At 37.7% G+C, this 18,325-nt stretch overlaps 1 protein-coding gene across 1 annotated transcript in view; it reads right to left on the reverse strand.

Moving 5' to 3' along the window:
• NALF1 (NALCN channel auxiliary factor 1) overlaps window positions 1-18,325 on the reverse strand; it is a 501,564-nt gene that overhangs the window by 21,319 nt on the left and 461,920 nt on the right. The window lies entirely within an intron of this gene.

Below are 18,325 nucleotides of genomic sequence, written 5' to 3' on the forward strand. Positions count from 1 at the left end.
CCCATTTTATTTTCCACTTATTTGTTTTGAAGTACATTTTTTACTGACTAGATACTTGCTGTCTAGGTTGTTTTATACCAAAAAATTACTTTTTGTATTCATTCAGAATATCTGAAAGGCTTAGTAACTACCTTTCCTTTATCACAGACTGAAAAGCAATATAGTCAGCTGATTATTTTCCTTCTTCCTAGACCTGCTTTTAATAAAAAAAAGGAAACTTAGATTAAATTGTTAAGCACTGAAAATTCAAAAACTGACACCTAAAAAGAGCAATCTAGCTGAGTGTTTGGTTTGATTTCAGTATGTTTCAGTCTCATTGGTTATAATTTATATTAGTGTCAGTAGCAGCTTAATTTGTATAATTAATTTCAATATATTAGTCACAGAATCACAAATCTTTTATCTTATCTTGTTTGCAATTGTGGCAGGTATGGGTAAGGTTGTTAGGTGATAAAGTGAAGCCTCTATCAATAATCTATGGCTTGTGATTATCTCCTTATGGTAGCTTTTGCCTACTGCATTTTGTAGAACACAATTTTTTTCATTACAAATTCAATTTTAATTGCTTACAAAGGTTTCTCATCCACAGTAAATGATTAATGAGAAGGAACACTAAGCAAAGTGTGTACTTTTTGTTCTTAAATAAACTTCTCAACAGCAAGAGGTTTTCCCAGTGTTGACTATATCCCCCACCACATTTTTAATGCTTCAACTTCTATATTGACACTTGCAGCAATAAAAGAAATAACATAATTGTTTTTCTATTTTTAATTAGTCAGTGAGCATAGTCTACTGGTTGGAGACAGGAACGTTGGCTCTGCTTACAGATAAATATTCACAGATGTTCCTTCCTGATCACTAACACTGTAGACCTGTTCAATACGAATCCACATTTTCTCTTCATAGAATAGGTGTAAGAGTAGTAAGTTGATTTATGAATCATATTTGAAAAAGTACATCAGTTTATAGGAAGTGTATTGAACTGGACACCATACATGGTAACAGGAAACAAGCAAACCCATGTGTCTACTTAAGGAAGACTGGAAATAAACACTTATTCAAGAGCAGAAGCAAATAATGCATTCGTAGGCTTCTGTGAACATTTTGATATATTCAATCACGGTTGTACACATCATCTTCCTGCTCTGATTCACAAGTCCTCAGCTTTGGCTCAAAATTGCATTTGAACTCTTGTTCATATTTTTAAAGAATGCATGACTGTATCTTTACCTGAGATCTATTCTCTGATAATTCTCTCCCACTCCATATCCTTTTTATTGCAGCCCTGTTCAACCTTGTCTGCAATCTATATTGAGATTTCTAATATGCCAGTCCTCATTTTGCTCTTTTTTGACCAGTGAGGCTACCTGGAAACTAAGATTTTCAGAGTTCTATCTGGATATGAACTTCGGTCATATCCTGCTTCAGGGTGAGATGCTGATACTTGTCAGCCTTCTTACCCCCATGCTCTGCTTTCTTCAAAAGAAACTTCAGATTTGTGGTACAAGATACCTCTGCAGAACACTGTAAGATGTCCAAGAATTAGTGGGTGAAACCTTCAAAGTGTCCTGAAAACTAGCCTAGAAGATAGGAGATGCTGGTCTTCAGCCCTTCCCACAAAGATCCTCCATTTTCTCAGGTCTTTTTCAGGCTTGAGAAATGGCATGAAAAAGTGTGAGTAGTTGTAAGAGTGAACATCACTGGAAAGTACCGATTTAACCCTTGAATACTTATAGTGCAGCTGAGATGGAATTTACAGTCATATCTGGATAAGGAAAAAAAGGGATCAAAGCCAGATTTGAGTACTAGAAGTCTCACCCATAGTGTCTAGCTGTTAGCCCACTGCCTCCACAGCTTTGGCTGGTGCTAACTCCTACATTTTCAGACAGTGTCTAGCCATTGTCTGGGAAAAGGCATATTCCAAGCACTGCGACCAGTAAGCAGTTTTGATATGGCCATGCTGTTCTTTGCAGAAAAAGGAAAAGATGTACATGTCTACAGATGAACTGTGCTGGGCCAGTTGGTAGACCAGAGAGTAGTCCTTCTCCACTCTTACTTAATAGTAGAGATGTGATTTAAGTGCCTACTTTGCCAACAAAGACCCCAAATAACCTCTGTTACCAGCTTGAACATTTTAGATTTTCTAGGCACCAAAGGCTGTACACAGAAATCTTCCTCTTGTGCTTAAGGATGTGCTACCCAAGAGGGAGTACAGAAGCATAAGAACACATGTTTGTGCATATCACTCACTGCTCAGCAGCCTTTTCATGAGTCCCATGGCTGACTCAATTGAGTAAGTAGATCTAGAACAGTCCAAACTCTTTTCTTTCTTTCAATGATAGTGAAAGGTGACTTCCTTAGCTTAAATATTAGAAGCTTGTGATTTGAAACTGAAATGTATTGAAATTTCTTCAAATTTCCCTAATAGCAAAGCAAATATTATTGCCTTTGATCAGCCAGTACTCGTTCTTATACCCTGGAAAATACAGTTTTTTGTTGGTTGGGACTTCTGTTCTATCACGGAATCACGGAATCACGGAATCTTCAGAGTTGGAAGGGACCTCTGGAGATCATCTAGTCCAACTCCCCTGCTAGAGCAGGATTGCCTAAACCACATCCCTCAGGGCTGCATCCAGGCGGGTCTTGAAAATCTCCAGAGAAGGGGACTCCACAACCTCCCTGGGCAGCCTGTTCCAGTGCTCTGTCACCCTCACTGTAAAGAAGTTTTTCCGTGCATTTGAACGGAACTTCCTATGTTCTAGCTTGTGCCCATTGCCCCTTGTCCTGTCGCTGGGAACCATTGAAAAGAGCCTGGCTCCGTCCTCCTTAAACCCACCCTTTAGATACTTGTAAACATTAATCAGGTCCCCCCTCAACCTTCTCTTCTCCAGGCTAAAGAGTCCCAGCTCTCTCAGCCTTTCCTCATAAGGGAGGTGCTCCAGTCCCATAATCATCTTGGTTGCCCTACGCTGGACTCTCTCCAGTAGTTCCCTGTCCCTCTTGAACTGGGGAGCCCAAAACTGGACACAGTATTCCAGTTGTGGCCTCACCGGTGCAGAGTAGAGGGGGAGAATGACCTCCCTCGACCTACTGGCCACAGTCTTCCCTATGCAGCCCAGGATGCCATTGGCCTTCTTGGTGACAAGGGCACACTGCTGGCTCATGGATAAACTATCTCCTAGCATATCTCAGAAGATGATTTGCAGAGTTTTAAAACATGCACTGTATAACAAGGCCTGAAGCTATCAGTGAAAATACATATTGTCCTGCATTTTTTGTATGGTATGCACTTTACAAACTGTGCTTTGATTAAGAGTATATTTTTCCTTTTTTAAAGGACATCAATGGCTAAACCCAAAGATTTATAATCACAATAAATGCTTCTCTTAAATATTGCACATAGAACATTTTAAAGTACTAGTTCCATTCTATTAGTATCTTTCTATGTCATTTTCAGTGTGTAAAATGAAAATGAATATTACTCATCTGAATGGAGAAAATATGTTACATATGTTAAGCTTTTCATGTCCTGTAAATGGTGCAATTATTTTTTATCTTATTGAAATACAAAATATATTGTATATGACCGTTTTGAGGGCAGTTTTCTTTTCCTTTCCTTCTGCTCTTCTTGTAATTAAGCATTGTTTCTGCCTTGCTCTTCCTCCCTCCCCCCTCCCCCAGATTTCACACCTGTTCTGAATAGCATGATACCAGTTGCTGAACTAAATGGAGCCCTAGGTATGTGTAAAAAATAAAGGTAATAATCCACATTTTCATTTAAAAAAATGAAAAAGGGTATTTTTAACTGAAATATAAAATATTTGTGCCATTTTTTCCATGTCATCCTTGCAGCCTAGCAACCTAGCAAACAATACATCTTCCTCTCAAGCATTAACATAATATTCTTTTTCTTACATAAACTATGTCATAATGAGACAGATAAGTAACTCTCATTGCTGGAATATTTCTCTACAGTGTAGCTTAACTACATGTATGGGAAGTCTTTAAAGTGGTTCCAACAAATTATGGGTCACTGACAAAAGGTATAGAAGACCTTGTTTGAGGACATTGGTACAATACTATCTTTGCCTTCCTGTGTTGGCATAGTCTCTGCCAAAATACAGCCTTCCTTCTTAAACAGATATTATTGCTCCAAATCAAAATAAGTCAAAAAAGAAAAAAAAAACAACACAAAACAACACTCTAAAATCTAGAACAATAGCATCTTTTGTAATCAACCAGTTAGCCAGTACCTATCATGCAAAAAAGGTCACATCTAAGCATCAACAGGTTTTGTGTGTGTGGTCATATGGGACCAGCCTGATATGCCTCATAAAGTCCAGGAAAATGTTCACAACTGAGCAAAGTGCCGCACTACTATGCTTCCAAGACCCATCCCCCTTTCCTAAAGTCTAAAGCTTAGAAAGGCTGCATTACAAATGATAGCTGATATGAGTTGTTCTGAACAAGAAAATTTATAAAAAGTAGGAGCCAATGAAACATTCATATATGCACATTTTAATGCACTGTTTTCCCTTAATCTCCCATATGTTTTCTGTTTTCTGCTTCAGGATGGTATGCATTCACTCTGATTCTAAGTGATATTATGACACTGCATTCTGGCTGCTACTTTCATTCTCTCTGCACTTATATTGGGTTTTCTCTGAAGCCAGAAAAGGTGGATGTGAGGAGAAGATCATGTGTTAAACAGCCAGAGGAGGGAAAATTCTCCAGATTTTCCATTACGTAAAGTTTTCTAGAGCAAAATCCTTGCTCCTTCAAATCATGCACTTTCTCAAGACTCAAGTCAATAAAACAAATGCCATGGATTAAATTTCAAGGAAAGCAAAAAGGGGCTGTGACAGGAATAGACAAGGATTTCAGTTTAATATTTCCCCAATTAAAGAAAACAAAACCAAAACAAACTCCCAATATGAACTGAACTAAATCGGGTTATAAGATTGGAAAGATATATAAATTATAGAGAAAATATAAGAATACAAAATTATCAACAGTTTTTGAATAAACAAGAGGAAATACAGCAATTTTTACACAAAATCAGAACTTCAGAAGACAAAAGCATCATTTTTATTAATAGGTATTTTGTGAGTTTAAGTCAAGACACCAAAACCAAACACAAAACACACAACATAGATTTTGCATTTCTTAAATTTGTAATTTCTGCCACGTATTATGAACTTGTATATGTGTGTCATATATATGATACAGAAAAACGATTAAAATGGACTTGTGTTTTCAGCCGGTTTGGGAGATGACGAAAACCTTTGAAAAAGGTTGCTAATAGAAATCTGGCAGATTGATTTCAAAGAATGTGAAAAAACATGTTTTTCTGTTCATTTTGGTTTTACTCCTTTTTATCAAGGGAAAGAACTCAGATAAATTGGATTATTGATGCATCATGATGACTACATGCTACAGTAAATAACTATATATATCTAAATATCTCATCTTTTTACCATCAGCAGAACTTCAGACACTCTATATTTGAAAGAGACACAGTCCTGGCTATTAGACAAGACACTATGTTGGAAAGGTAGTATCACATAAGAATAAGGTCATCCTTCATGTACAGAAGCATAACTACAAAATCTCAGGAGGATTTAGTGGTAATTTTGCTCACCTAAATAAAATAAACCTACTCTACCTGTAGGAAAACATTGAAAAATTACACTTTTGAAAAGGCACACCAATTAATGTTGACTTTACATACCTGGGTGCTTACCCAGAACAATCAGAATCTTTTTTATTATATGTAAATGATTAATAATATCATGATAAAATATATTATTATCTAGGCAGATTAATTCATTATTTGGCATTCATTTTATTTCTACTGTACAAGTTTCAAGCCAATGCCCAGAAGCAGAAAAAATATTTTATAACTTCAATCACCAAGCACACAACACAAGTAACCAGTTTCAGCAATTCAAGGAACGAACACTTCACAAACAAACCAGACACTAAACTGCATTTGCTTGTCAAATCATTACAGATAATAAATGGATTCAGAGTTAAGAGGAAGAAAACAAGGTTGTGTGTGGGGAATTTTGAGAAACTAAAAGAGCACAGTGTGTGCTTTTTCTCTCAGGACATCAGGAAGAACACTTTTTTATGTCTCTTTGTAGGAAATAGCAGTCCAGATATTGCCTCTTTTTAGGCTATTCTGTGTCTCATATTACACCTGAGGTTAAACAGTGTCTCAGAGTTATTCTTTCTGGTCTTGAAAGGCCATCAAACAAAACTATTAGGTGATATGCTTGCACTGTTTGCCTAGAGAGGGGCGAAGAGCTGCTGCCCACAACATGTGCAGTATCTCCAGGTAGAACAGTGCATTGGCTGACCACAGCCCTGGTGATTACACCAGCTGACTGCAACTGGCTGTGCAACTGCACAAAACTAATTTTAATTGTGTGACTAATATTTACTAAGACTGCAAAAAAGATGGGAAGATAAAGTTGTATTTATTATGTATATATGCCCACAAACTCTCTTCCTTTCCGTCTCGTTCTCACTCACCCATACATGCACAATACATGTGTTTCTAAAGAACCTAATTTCTGTCAAAACAGATTGAGTGTGTAGCCTGAATCAGCTGAGTCACACTGCATGAGATGTATCAGTAGAGCAGAATGGAAAAGCTCAATCAGTTTCATTCTCTCCGGCTGCCAATTCTTCATAGTTTTCTAAAGATTAATTCAGCTCTCTTCTGCCCCTTATCCTGTTGTTCCTGACTACCGTTGTCGTCACAGTTCTTAAAGAACAGTGTGAAATTTCCAGGAAGTACTTACTGTAGCTATTCGCCATGAAAATGACTCTTTTTTTCCTCACTGAACAAAAATCTGATGTTACTGGCTGGGTTGTCAAAATAATAGTACAAAAAGGAACCTAGAAATCATCAAACAGGACTTGGGGGTACTGGTGGATGAAAAGCTGGACATGAGCCAACAATGTGCACTCGCCTCTCAGAAAGCCAACCATATCCTGGGCTGCATCAAAAGAAGTGTGTCCAGCAGGTCGAGGGAGGTGATTCTGCCACTCCATTCCTCTCTCATGAGATCCCACCTGTAGGGGGAGTTCTGGAAGCCCCAGTGTAAGAAGGACATGGACCTGTTGTAGCAAGTGCAGAGGAGGTGATGATGCGAGGGCTGGAGCACCTCTCCTGTGAAGACAGGCTGAGAGAGTTGGGGTTTTTCAGCCTGGAGAAGAGAAGGCTCTGGGGAGTCCCTGTATCAGCCTTCCAGTGTTTAAAGGAGGCCTGCAGGAAAGATGGGGAGGGACTCTTTATCAGGGAGTGTAGCAATAGAACAAGGGGTAACACTTTTAAATTGAAAGAGGGGAGATGTAGATTAGATATTAGGAAGAAATTGTTTTATGTGGGGGTGCTGAGACACTGGAACAGGTCTCCCAGGGAAGTTGTGGATGCCCCATCCCTGGAAAAATTCCAGTCAGGTTGCCAGGGCTCTGAGCAACCTGATCTAATTGAAGATGTCCCTGCTAATGGTGGTGGGGGTTGGACTAGATGACCTTTAAAGGTCCCTTCCAACCCAAACTATTCTATGATTTTATGAAATAGCTCTTACCATGCAGATATGAAGGATGGTGAGAAGGAGAGAAAGTAGGAACAGAGAAGTCACAACAGAAACTCTCTCTCAAAATGGTAAATCTTCTGAATAAAAATGCATTTTAACTGATTTGCACTCATGATTTGCAACTATATTAATTCCTCAGTATGAAAATGAAGTCTTGAAACAGAGAACAACTTAATAATTTTCAATTTTTAAATAATTTTCAAAACAAAAAGTGTTTCAATAACAATCTACTAGTTGAAAAGCAAAAGGACCTTCAAGAACTTTAGAGGTGTTCTGTTAATTGACATTTTCAACCACATCAGGAAATTGTACCTTATTGGGTTAAAGGAATTAACAATATTGCCTTGAGACAGTGTGATATGATTCCAGTTCAACTTCTCCCAAAGCTTGTATTTTGAGCTAAATACTTTAGCTAAATACTTTGAGCTAAATACTTAGTCTTTATGTATACTGAGGAGTATCTCAGGCTGTTACTGACTAATCAATTTTTCCAAGAATATTCATGGAATAACTTATTATGTAAGATGAGCTTTTTCAGCAGAACTGGACACAGAGAGTGCATTCATTAAAAAAAATTTTAAAAATCTGGGTTCCGGAATAGTGATATGGCCTTCAAGTGTTTGCTGTGTGGTCACCTGTGGCCACCCCAGTGGCCCCCAGCCCATGCTGACTCATTGACAACAACAGTGAATAAGCTGTGTATAGAGAGCAAAATCCTTCTCTTCCTGTCAGCCTCAGTTTTAGCATACATTTTTCTGTAGCCAAAAGTAACCTTAAAGATTCTAGTATGCAACATACCGCCTATATCCAACAGTGATGTCTACTTTACCTGTCTGATCTCTGCTTGATTGATAGAGTTATGAAGGTAGGAACTATTTAAAGGCATTATATGTGCATTTAAAGTTAGAACATATGTTCATATCTGATGCTTTGCTTATTTTTGAGTCTGGATTAATTGTTGCCTCTGTGTGTTATTCTGCAACATTACCACAATCCATAGTGTTGTCTCTTCTAGAGTTTCCATCTCAACCTTTCTATGAAAATTTTTTAAACTATCTACTTCAGCCTAACTTCCTTTACTTCATTTTAGTTTGTTTTACTGTCCCATAACCTTAAAGGTTAGGGTAACCATGTGTATTAGGGAGTTAAAAATAGTAGTAGTTGTCTTCATGAGCTGAAATGTTGTCAATAACAGAGTTGGAGAAAAGCTACTGGTAAAGGCTGGAAAACCTTCCAAGCCTTCGCTTGCCCAAATAAAGACATCCACCCATCCGCTCAGAAATGTGCCTGAACATTGGTCAAGCAAAAATGAATATATAAACCAATATATGTATAGGAAATAAGAGGATGAGATCTTAATGCAATTATGGGAAAAATTTTTACACTGAAAGGGTTATTAAGCATTGGAACAGGCTGCCCAGAGATGTGGTTGAGGCACCATCCCTGGAGGTATTTAAAAGGCAGGTAGACATACTGTTTAGAGACATAGTTTAGATTAGTGATGATTTTTGTCAGAATTAGGTTGATGGTTGGACTAGATGACCTGAAAGGTCCCTTCCAACCTAGGCAATTCTATGATTCTATGAGGGACCTCAGAAGAGCACACCTATTTTTTCCTGTGATAGAGCTTTAAAATTCACTTTAAATCTTATGCATGCTGTACAGCAGACAAGTAATAGCTACTGTCACCTACCAACTAATGCACTGTGCACTGCAGTCTCTAAAAAGCTTTTTATATTTGGATCACCAGGGTATTATGCGTTGGTTTGAGTGACAGTGCGTCTTCTTTAAGAAACACTTGGGTCAATCTCAGTGTCTGCTTTATGCATCAGGACAGTTATCATGTTTTACACGCAGAGATGTCTTTTAGGTAGCTTACAAGTGTATTTTATATAGACTACACAACCAAAATATAGATGGCTAACTGATACAAGATCTGATTAAGTCTGACAAGGGTAGTGTTACAAAAGTGAACTCCCCCAGGAACTTTGTCAGTTTTGAGACATAAGGACTGTCTGACTTCAGGAAAAGTGCATTTTGCATGGGTACTATGGAATAAAGATCAGCTCTTACAGAGAACCTTCTGCCCATGAGAGCTGCGAGACTGCTGATAGTGTTTCTCTTCTGCTGACCTTCATTCCCAGTCCATTCTGAGGCTGCAGGCGGCCTCAGAATAAGGCTGGCTAAGCACACGAATAGTGCAGAATTGGTGAAGGGCTAAGAGGGATCAATCCTCCTTAAGGCATTTTTGCCAATGAGACTAAACATTCTTCATTACGTGCAATAGAAGACATATAACAAAACAAATGCTTTCAGCAACCCAAATATGTGGGTTGCTGAAAATATTTCACAGGAACAAACTTTCAATGAACATTAGTTGAAAAAAAATAAATTTCATTTTATTTCAACACTATCAAAATCAAACAATTTTGGCTGGAGAAATATTTTTAAACGAGGTTCAAATAGTTCTTTCCAAAGAAGCTACTGTCATTCTGTTTATACAGCCAAACATTGCTCATAAAACATTAATTTAAATACACATCACACTCTTTTGTGTTTTATTGCATTATTACTGGCTCAAAGCTCTTCTGCTTTGTGAAGAAGTTGCTTTGTACATGCACACACACACACATGCATACACCCACTCACACCTTTTTTTTTCCTGTGGAATTCCATTTTTTAATTTTTATTTTTATTTTTAATCTGCTCCAGAATGAACACAAATTAAGAATCTGAGTTTACATTATATTTTCCAGTTATTCCATTCTATGTGCATTTCTTAAAAACCTTTTGTTAAAAAGGTGCACCAGGAAATGAGAATGTCTGTTTCACATTATGGAAATTTATTCCTGAAATTTACAGTAATTTGGGAACAAACACATCTGTCTGGTGGTTATTCTAACCTTTGATTTTATTTATATTTTATCATAATGAATACTTTCTGTGTCTGCACGGTTGGAATATCATAATATAAATATTTTAATATTTATCCAGAAGATCTTGGTACCACTGAGTGCAAACTATTGTATTAAGAGACAAAAAATTTTAGTGGTTCCTAAATGACAGTAAATTAAATAAGTAAACTTGTTTTCTTTCCCTATTTTGCCATTGTATGAATAATTTCATTTGAAAGACACGTATGCTGTTTTATTTGAAGATAGAGGAAAGGTAAACCAAGGTTGAAATTTATTTGCTAGAACATGGTTGATCCTAGCTTCAGTTCATATACTATATAAGAAGATATCTTTTAGCCAAATACAGATGAGAGGAAAGACAAGCGGCTCTGCTCACATCTTTGTTATTTATATTGGAAAAGACAACCAGAAAGATGCAAATATGCCAGCTCCAAATACAAATATGTTTCTTTGATTATGGAGAAATTACTGCAGAGGAGATGGCATCAATGTCTCACTGTCACTTTGGTAATCTCAAAGAAAAATTAGACACAGATATAGAAGAGATCTATAATGTTCTTATTTGCCAAAATAAATTAAGCTTCTGCAAAGAATAGATATGCAAAACCAGATCCACCAGCCCTATCTTTCTGGTGATTAACAATCCAATCAGCTGGGGTCATCATGATTAACTTTGCTGTTTTTTTATAATACCCTAAAACCTGAACTCATCATCTATATTAGAATTCAGTCTTAGCTTTTACATAATATCACAAATAGACTTTCTTTTGAAGATCATAAACACCCTTTTGGGTGAGCTTAAAGGAAATTGAAAATTAAATAACTCATTACAGAAATAAGTAGTCTGGTAAAAAGTGAAAAGGGGGCACTAGCCTTTGATTTTGTGAGCTTAGTAGTACTTCATCTAGTAAGATACTATATAAAAATGTTCAAAAGATTAAAATAAAACAAATGAATAATCCTTAAAGAGTCTGATCAGCTTCCCTGGAAGATCTTAGGACCACTGACTTTGAGGTGGTTTGCAATGGGCAGAGACCTGCTTTGAAGTTTTACAGTCTATTCTAAAAATACATCTGAATTCATGAACCAAGCAACCTGTCAAGGCTGTAAAGTCTCTGTGTTCAACTCTGCTCTCCATCACTTTTAAAGTGATGATAGTCTATATAAATCAGCTCAACATGACATTATTCAGAAGATTGATACTGCTGACTACCAGTGTATGCAAGAGGCCAGGACAGTCTCTCTTTTTATATCCTCTGCCTCCTCAAATTAAGGACCTGATTTTTTCTGCCTACAAATCATAGAATCATTTAGGTTGGAAAAGACCCTTGGGATCATTGAGTCCAACTGTCAACCCCACTCTACAAAGTTCTCCCCTACACCATATCCCCTAACACCACATCTAAATGATTCTTAAACACATCCAGGGATGGTGACTCCACCACCTCCCTGGGCAGCCTATTCCAGTGTCTGACCACTCTTTCTGTGAAGAATTTTTTCCTAATGTCCAGCCTAAACCTACGCTGCTCCAGCTTGAAGCCATTCCCTCTTGTTTTATCGCTAATTACCTGTGAGAAGAGACCAGCACCAACCTCCCTACAATGTCCTTTCAAGTAGTTGTAGAGAGTGATGAGGTCTCCCCTCAGCCTCCTCTTCCTCAAACTAAACAGTCCCAGCTCCTTCAATCGCTCCTCATAAGATTTATTCTGCAGGCCCTTCACCAGCTTCGTTGCCCTCCTCTGCACTCGTTCCAGCACCTCGATGTCTTTCTCATATTGAGGTGCCCAGAACTGGACACAACACTCAAGGTGTGGCCTCACCAGTGCTGAGTACAGGGGGACAATCACCTCCCTCCTTCTGCTGGTCACACTATTTCTAATACAAGCCAGGATGCCATTGGCTTTCTTGGCCACCTGGGCACACTGCTGGCTCATGTTCAGCCGCTTGTCAATTAGAACCCCCAGGTCCTTTTCTGCCAGGCAGCTCTCCAGCCACACTTCCCCAAGCCTGTAGCGATGCATGGGGTTGTTGTGGCCCAAGTGCAGGACCTGGCACTTGGCCTTGTTGAAGCTCATTCCATTAGCGTTGGCCCATCGATCCAATCTATCCAAGTCTCTCTGTAGACCCTCCCTGTCCTCATGCAGATCAACACTGCCGCTTAACTTGGTGTCATCTGCGAATTTACTGATGCTATATGAAGCTCCAGCGTTGCTCAGAAAAGACAGTCCCTTATGGGCCCAGAGGTCCTCCAACCAACTTACAACAGCTGCTGCAGATGCCTGGCAGATGAAGGGACTTGTAATAGGCTGATATAAACATATATAGAGAAATAGTTTTCTGTGCCTTGAATTTCTCTTTCCATTTGGAATTATAATCTCTTTAAGAATAATTATTTAACTTTGATGTTGAATTTTCATCTTGATCAGGTAGACTGAAAAATTCTCTGTCTAAATCCAAACAAGCATCTGAAAAGTCAGCAAATAAGATGACAAAGGCTAAAGACAAGGAGACAGTGAATCCAGAACAACTAAGAAAATCAAGGCAGCAGAGACGAGACAAATGTTTTAGAACCGGAAATCTATTCAAAAAGAAAAAAACCACCCAGAACTCATAACAATGGAAGGAGCCAGTCATAGTGTACACTCTACTAAAGATGGTCATTTGTATCACCAACACAAGTTTATTTTAATAATCGTCATTTGAAATTGATTAGAAGAACATTATTGTACTGTAACCTATCCTAGAGACAAAGCAGATTTGCCTTACTCTTTTCTCTAGACATTTTTGAATGCAGGAATGGGGCCGGACGTGCTACTGCACTATTTTACATTGCTACGCGCAATGTCCTCAAGTTGTTCTACCTTTCCCCCTTACATGTAACATATAGATCGACATGAAGACCTCAAAGTTGTGTGCTGTTGTTATGACACTGAAGTGAGACATCCAGACACCCAAAGAGGGTGAGTACTTGAACTTAAAAGCACCTCCCAAGGAAAGGAGACATGTCCCCATTCTCACAGTTTCTTTCTCACACAGCTCTGATTTGAGGCCACAGAGCTGCACCAAAAGCTGGCTTGAGCTCAGGTAGCCAAATCTTGTCTTGATGGGGATATATATCTTGGGATATATCTGGGGATATATATGATGTTGCAGTCAGAGCCCTGACATCAGCTTGTGATTGTGCATTTGATAACTCACATGTTCTGGTAGACCACATTAAGTTCTTCCAGAAGTTCAACAACAAGCTCAACAGTAAGCTCATGCAAGAGCAGTTGTCCCATAGGACGATTTTCCCCAGTCTGGGGTGACTCTGCAAGGGACTAGACATTCACCACAGCAGAATGAAGCTTGCAATGCCTCAGGAGATTACAGAGTACCAGGACAACTTCTTGCACATACCTTTTGCCATTTCACCTGCTAATCTGGTGATCACCAACAGAGACTGCTACACAATCTTCTCACCTCTCATTTCCCAGAAGAGTTAGAAGCATCAAGGATCTGTGCAGATGGTCTGCAGTTTGGCCCACAGCTTTTAATCACCTTAGGAAGTCCGTGTTATATTTTTTTTCTTTTTTTTTCCACATTTTTCTGTTTTGTCTGTATAATCTCCCTATAATATATTTTGAGAAATCCCTTGAAAGCTAGTATACATGGTGTTTCCCAGCATATAAAAACCAAGATGCCTCTCAGTTTGTACTTCATCAGCAGGCTCATCGTTCATTGTCTGTCTTTGAAATCTCTTTTTACGTATTAACCCTCCCGATCCTGCGTTTACCTTGGGGAGAATTTGAAGTGTATTTTTGATCATTTCTACTACATTTGTACATGTATAAAGACAAGTAAAATAAATTTAAGATATTTAAGACCCTATCTAGTTATTCAACCACCACTGTCATATACTGTGCCATACATGAAACGGAGGTGGCTGATTCAGTTGAACACAAAATTAAATCTTTGTTAGGTAAATTCTCCACCATTAAGAGCAATGTTGGAATCAGAGATTATTGCCAGATATTCTTGCTGGCATTCAGAGATTAAAGTGGAATTTCTCAAGCACTATTAACACTAGAAGTGCTTGTTCAAATACCTAGATTTATCAGGTGTTGCCACTTAAAATCCAATACATCTTTTATATCTCCTGAACTTGTAATGGCTCTTTACCACTTCAAGCCACTTTATCTTGATTATTGGTCAATTAGAAGGAACAAATAAAATGATGAGATATTGATTTGCAGTTCCATTGAAGACAAGGTGGTTCTCTGACATCTACCTAATTTTGTCTGCCAGGCCAGTGGTCATGTCTCATACAGAGTCGAAGAGGGGCTCCATCTGCTTCTCCCCAGGAGAGTATGAAACAGATATCACTTCGAGAAAACTTCAGTCTCGGGGCATGAGATTTGAGACTTGGTGGTAGAAAATAAGCTGCAAGAGCTTTTGGGTGACAGGATTAGTGCACAGTCATCAGTTACTGCTAGTGATGGTCTGCAGTCTTGAAGAGCTCGTAGACTGCAGGGTCGTTTACTGATTGTTCAACAGTGAGATCACAAGCAAATTGTGGGTGCAGGATTCAAAGCTGTTAATCAAGCAGGCAAATAAAACATTAACTTTCAGTATCTCTGAAACAATCTCACTAGACTTTCTGATAGAATTTATGAAAGTTTCTTTTCTGCTTATGTGGAGCATGTTTGCATGTTGTCAAAATGATGCGAATAATACAGGGTTTTTTTCACTTATTATCTATTTCCCTTCTCCTCCCCCTGCCCCCCCCCCCCTTCTTATTCTGCATTTCCAAAGTGCAAATGCTTGTTTACTTTTCCCAGTTCTTTTCTATGTTAGTAGTGGTCTAACATGTTCTCATGTCTGGATGCCTGGCAGTTCTCTTCCAGAGTTTCCAGAGAAGACCTAGGAAAGTGTCAGTGATTCCACACTGAAAAGGCCAACTTTCAGCGTTACTATACAATTTTGCAGAAGAAACAGCTGATTTTAATAATATATATACAACGTATATGACATTTCTCATCTCCAAAGTGCCTAATATCGGGATCAGTTCTGCAAGCCTAGTCCAGGGAAAATGCTTTTGTTTTAGACTCTTGGGGCTAGCTGAGGTGAAAATTAAAGTCAGATCACATCGGGTACCTTTTTCAGCTAACAAAAGAAGAGCTTTATCTAATTATATGATGAGTGTGGCACTAATCTGTGAGTGGCTGTACTAGCAGTTGTCTCCATAAAGACAAATATCCCTTGTTTTTTCTCTGCCAGATTTCCATCATCTTTAATAGTATCAAATCAAGAATATATGTTTTTATCTGAAATATCAAAATGCTTTGACTGCTTATTGCAATATCTTTGTGGGAAACTGAATAAACCACTATATCATAACGTGCAGTGCTTACTATAAAATTCTATCTATTTGATCCTCTTGGATTATATGATGCTATCTCAATTTCAGGCATTTTGCTTAAACTTCTATATTCTTGTTTTACATTAGATGTTAATATCAATTTACTTACAGCTAAAATGTGCCTTTAGAGGCATCACATTAAGTGTGGTGCCATCTTAGGGAAAATCAGGGGATTATGAGCTCAACATCTTTCATATTTCATTTTTATTCCTTTGCTGATGGGTATGGAATAATGATAACAAAAAAGATACTGTGTCTTCCACAGTGATATTGTTGAAGAGTTACACAAATAAAACAAGGTGAGCTTGTAATAAATGCAATAAATCACTACCACATTAAATGTATTTAACTTTACCATCACAATAGTGTGTTTGTTCCCTCTTTCTTTTCATAAAGGATTGCCTGAGTTATGCAAAACTGGCATTTCTGCAAGCTGTTGTAAAGCGAACTTTTTCTCTTTGAACAAAAGTGTTGTTTTCTCTCAGATTTTCAAATATTTACTTCATTGCAGTTTTTGTTAGATGATTTCATCTGCTCAGGGTGTCAAATCTGAATGCAACTATTTGCTGACGCATCTAACAATTTCCATAGGTCAGTAACATCAGAAAAAATATTGAGATGCAGAGTTTCACCCTTCAAATTTACTTTCATTTGTTCTTGCTACAGCTTGTTCAGCAAATAGAAGACAACATTGGAAGACTACCAAAAAATTTGAGAATAAAACACCAGACCGACTACCAAAAATTGTCATTAAGAAAAGTTAATAGATTAGATGGGTTGAGGTAGAAAATATTCTACTTTATATTTCAGAATGATACCCTGAGTCATCCAGAGACTCTCTGACAAGTAAGCCACAGGCATATTTGGAAGCTAATAAGTTGGTTAAAATAATATTTAAAAGTGGAATAATAAACCAAACTGTAAATGGTGATATGAGAAAGGCTAACCAGACTGATTTCTGCTATAGTAAATTCTCTTTCTAATGAATTAGAATTCCTCCAAAGCATAAAAATGAAAACGGGATCCTAGTGAAAATTTATTTAACCTTTCAAAAATCCATTAACAAGGTCTCTAAAAAAGGTAGTAAACAAATTAAATTATTATTGCTTGACAATACTATACAGCCACGTATACGAACTGGGTAAGGGGAAACAAAGGAAGGAAAAAACCAATCAATTTTCATCAGTACAAAAGGTTAAAAGCAGGGTGTCTCAGCTTTTCATATATGCTATTTTTTGCTTAGTAATGTACTAATGCATTAGAAAGAGGGCTAAACAACAAGAAAGCAAGTGTACAGAAAAAAAAAATTAATCAAGTCCAAAAAGAGAAATTGAAGTTCAGCTGAACTGAAAACTTGCTGAATAGAGAGTGAAGTTCAGTGCTGAAGAACTGAATGAAACGAAACTGTGAAGAAAATTTGAACTACTTGTATACTATAAGGGATTTTATGTCTAGTATGGGAGTCCAGAAAAACAATCTGGGTCTTGCTGTTCAGTGAGCTCCGTGCAGTTACAGCCAGAAAAGACAAGAAGTGGATGTACAAATGCTGGGAAATGAGGTAGAAACAATCTCCTGCAAAGCCAATGCCACAGCCTCATCTGGAATACTCTACCCAGAAACAGATAATCCCACCTCAAAGGGAGGCACAAAATAGAGAAAAGCGGGCAGCATTTCAATCACTAGGACCTCTGAAGAAAGACTGAAAGACCGAGTTATGAAACTTCAGAAAGCAAATAGTGGCAGGGAAAGATCTATAAAATGATGCGTGTTGTGCAGAAGAAGGACAATTTTCTGATCCCCTTGTTTTATGTCCGGGAACCAAGGGGCAAAGAAATAATAAAAATTAAAATTCTCACTTTTGAAATAATAGAAGGAAATATTTTTCCATATAATGCTGAGACATGTCAGTCATACAATAACATTTTCTTGGAGAACAAGAAGCTAAGATTCAGAAAATGATTTTTGTAAGGTAAGGCCATATGTTTCTTTGTACAGTTAATAGAGGAGAAAAGAGTTTTGAAGACCTTCAGGGAGCAAAACTGTGCCCACCGTAGATACCTTGTATAGGTGTGCTGGCTCTCTAAAGAACTTGTAGACATTTCTCACTTTTGCAAATATAAAAGCATTTATACTTACTTTAGGAGAGCTACTGCACTAGATACTTAAAATGCAGGCGTACACAAGGTGGCTTGAATACCTTATCACGCTAACAGAAAGAGTACTAATATAAATATAAACAAAGACTTTAAGAAAATCTCTCACTTTCAGACTTAATGATTAGGAAATATCTGATTATAATATCATATATTATATATATCATACATAATGATTAGAAAATTCTTATGCAAGGTCTATTGATGACTACTGTGGAAATAAAATTGTGGATGGGATGGCCTATT

This window comes from Chroicocephalus ridibundus, chromosome 1 (assembly GCF_963924245.1).
Source record: "Chroicocephalus ridibundus chromosome 1, bChrRid1.1, whole genome shotgun sequence".
Taxonomy (NCBI): Eukaryota; Metazoa; Chordata; class Aves; order Charadriiformes; family Laridae; genus Chroicocephalus; species Chroicocephalus ridibundus.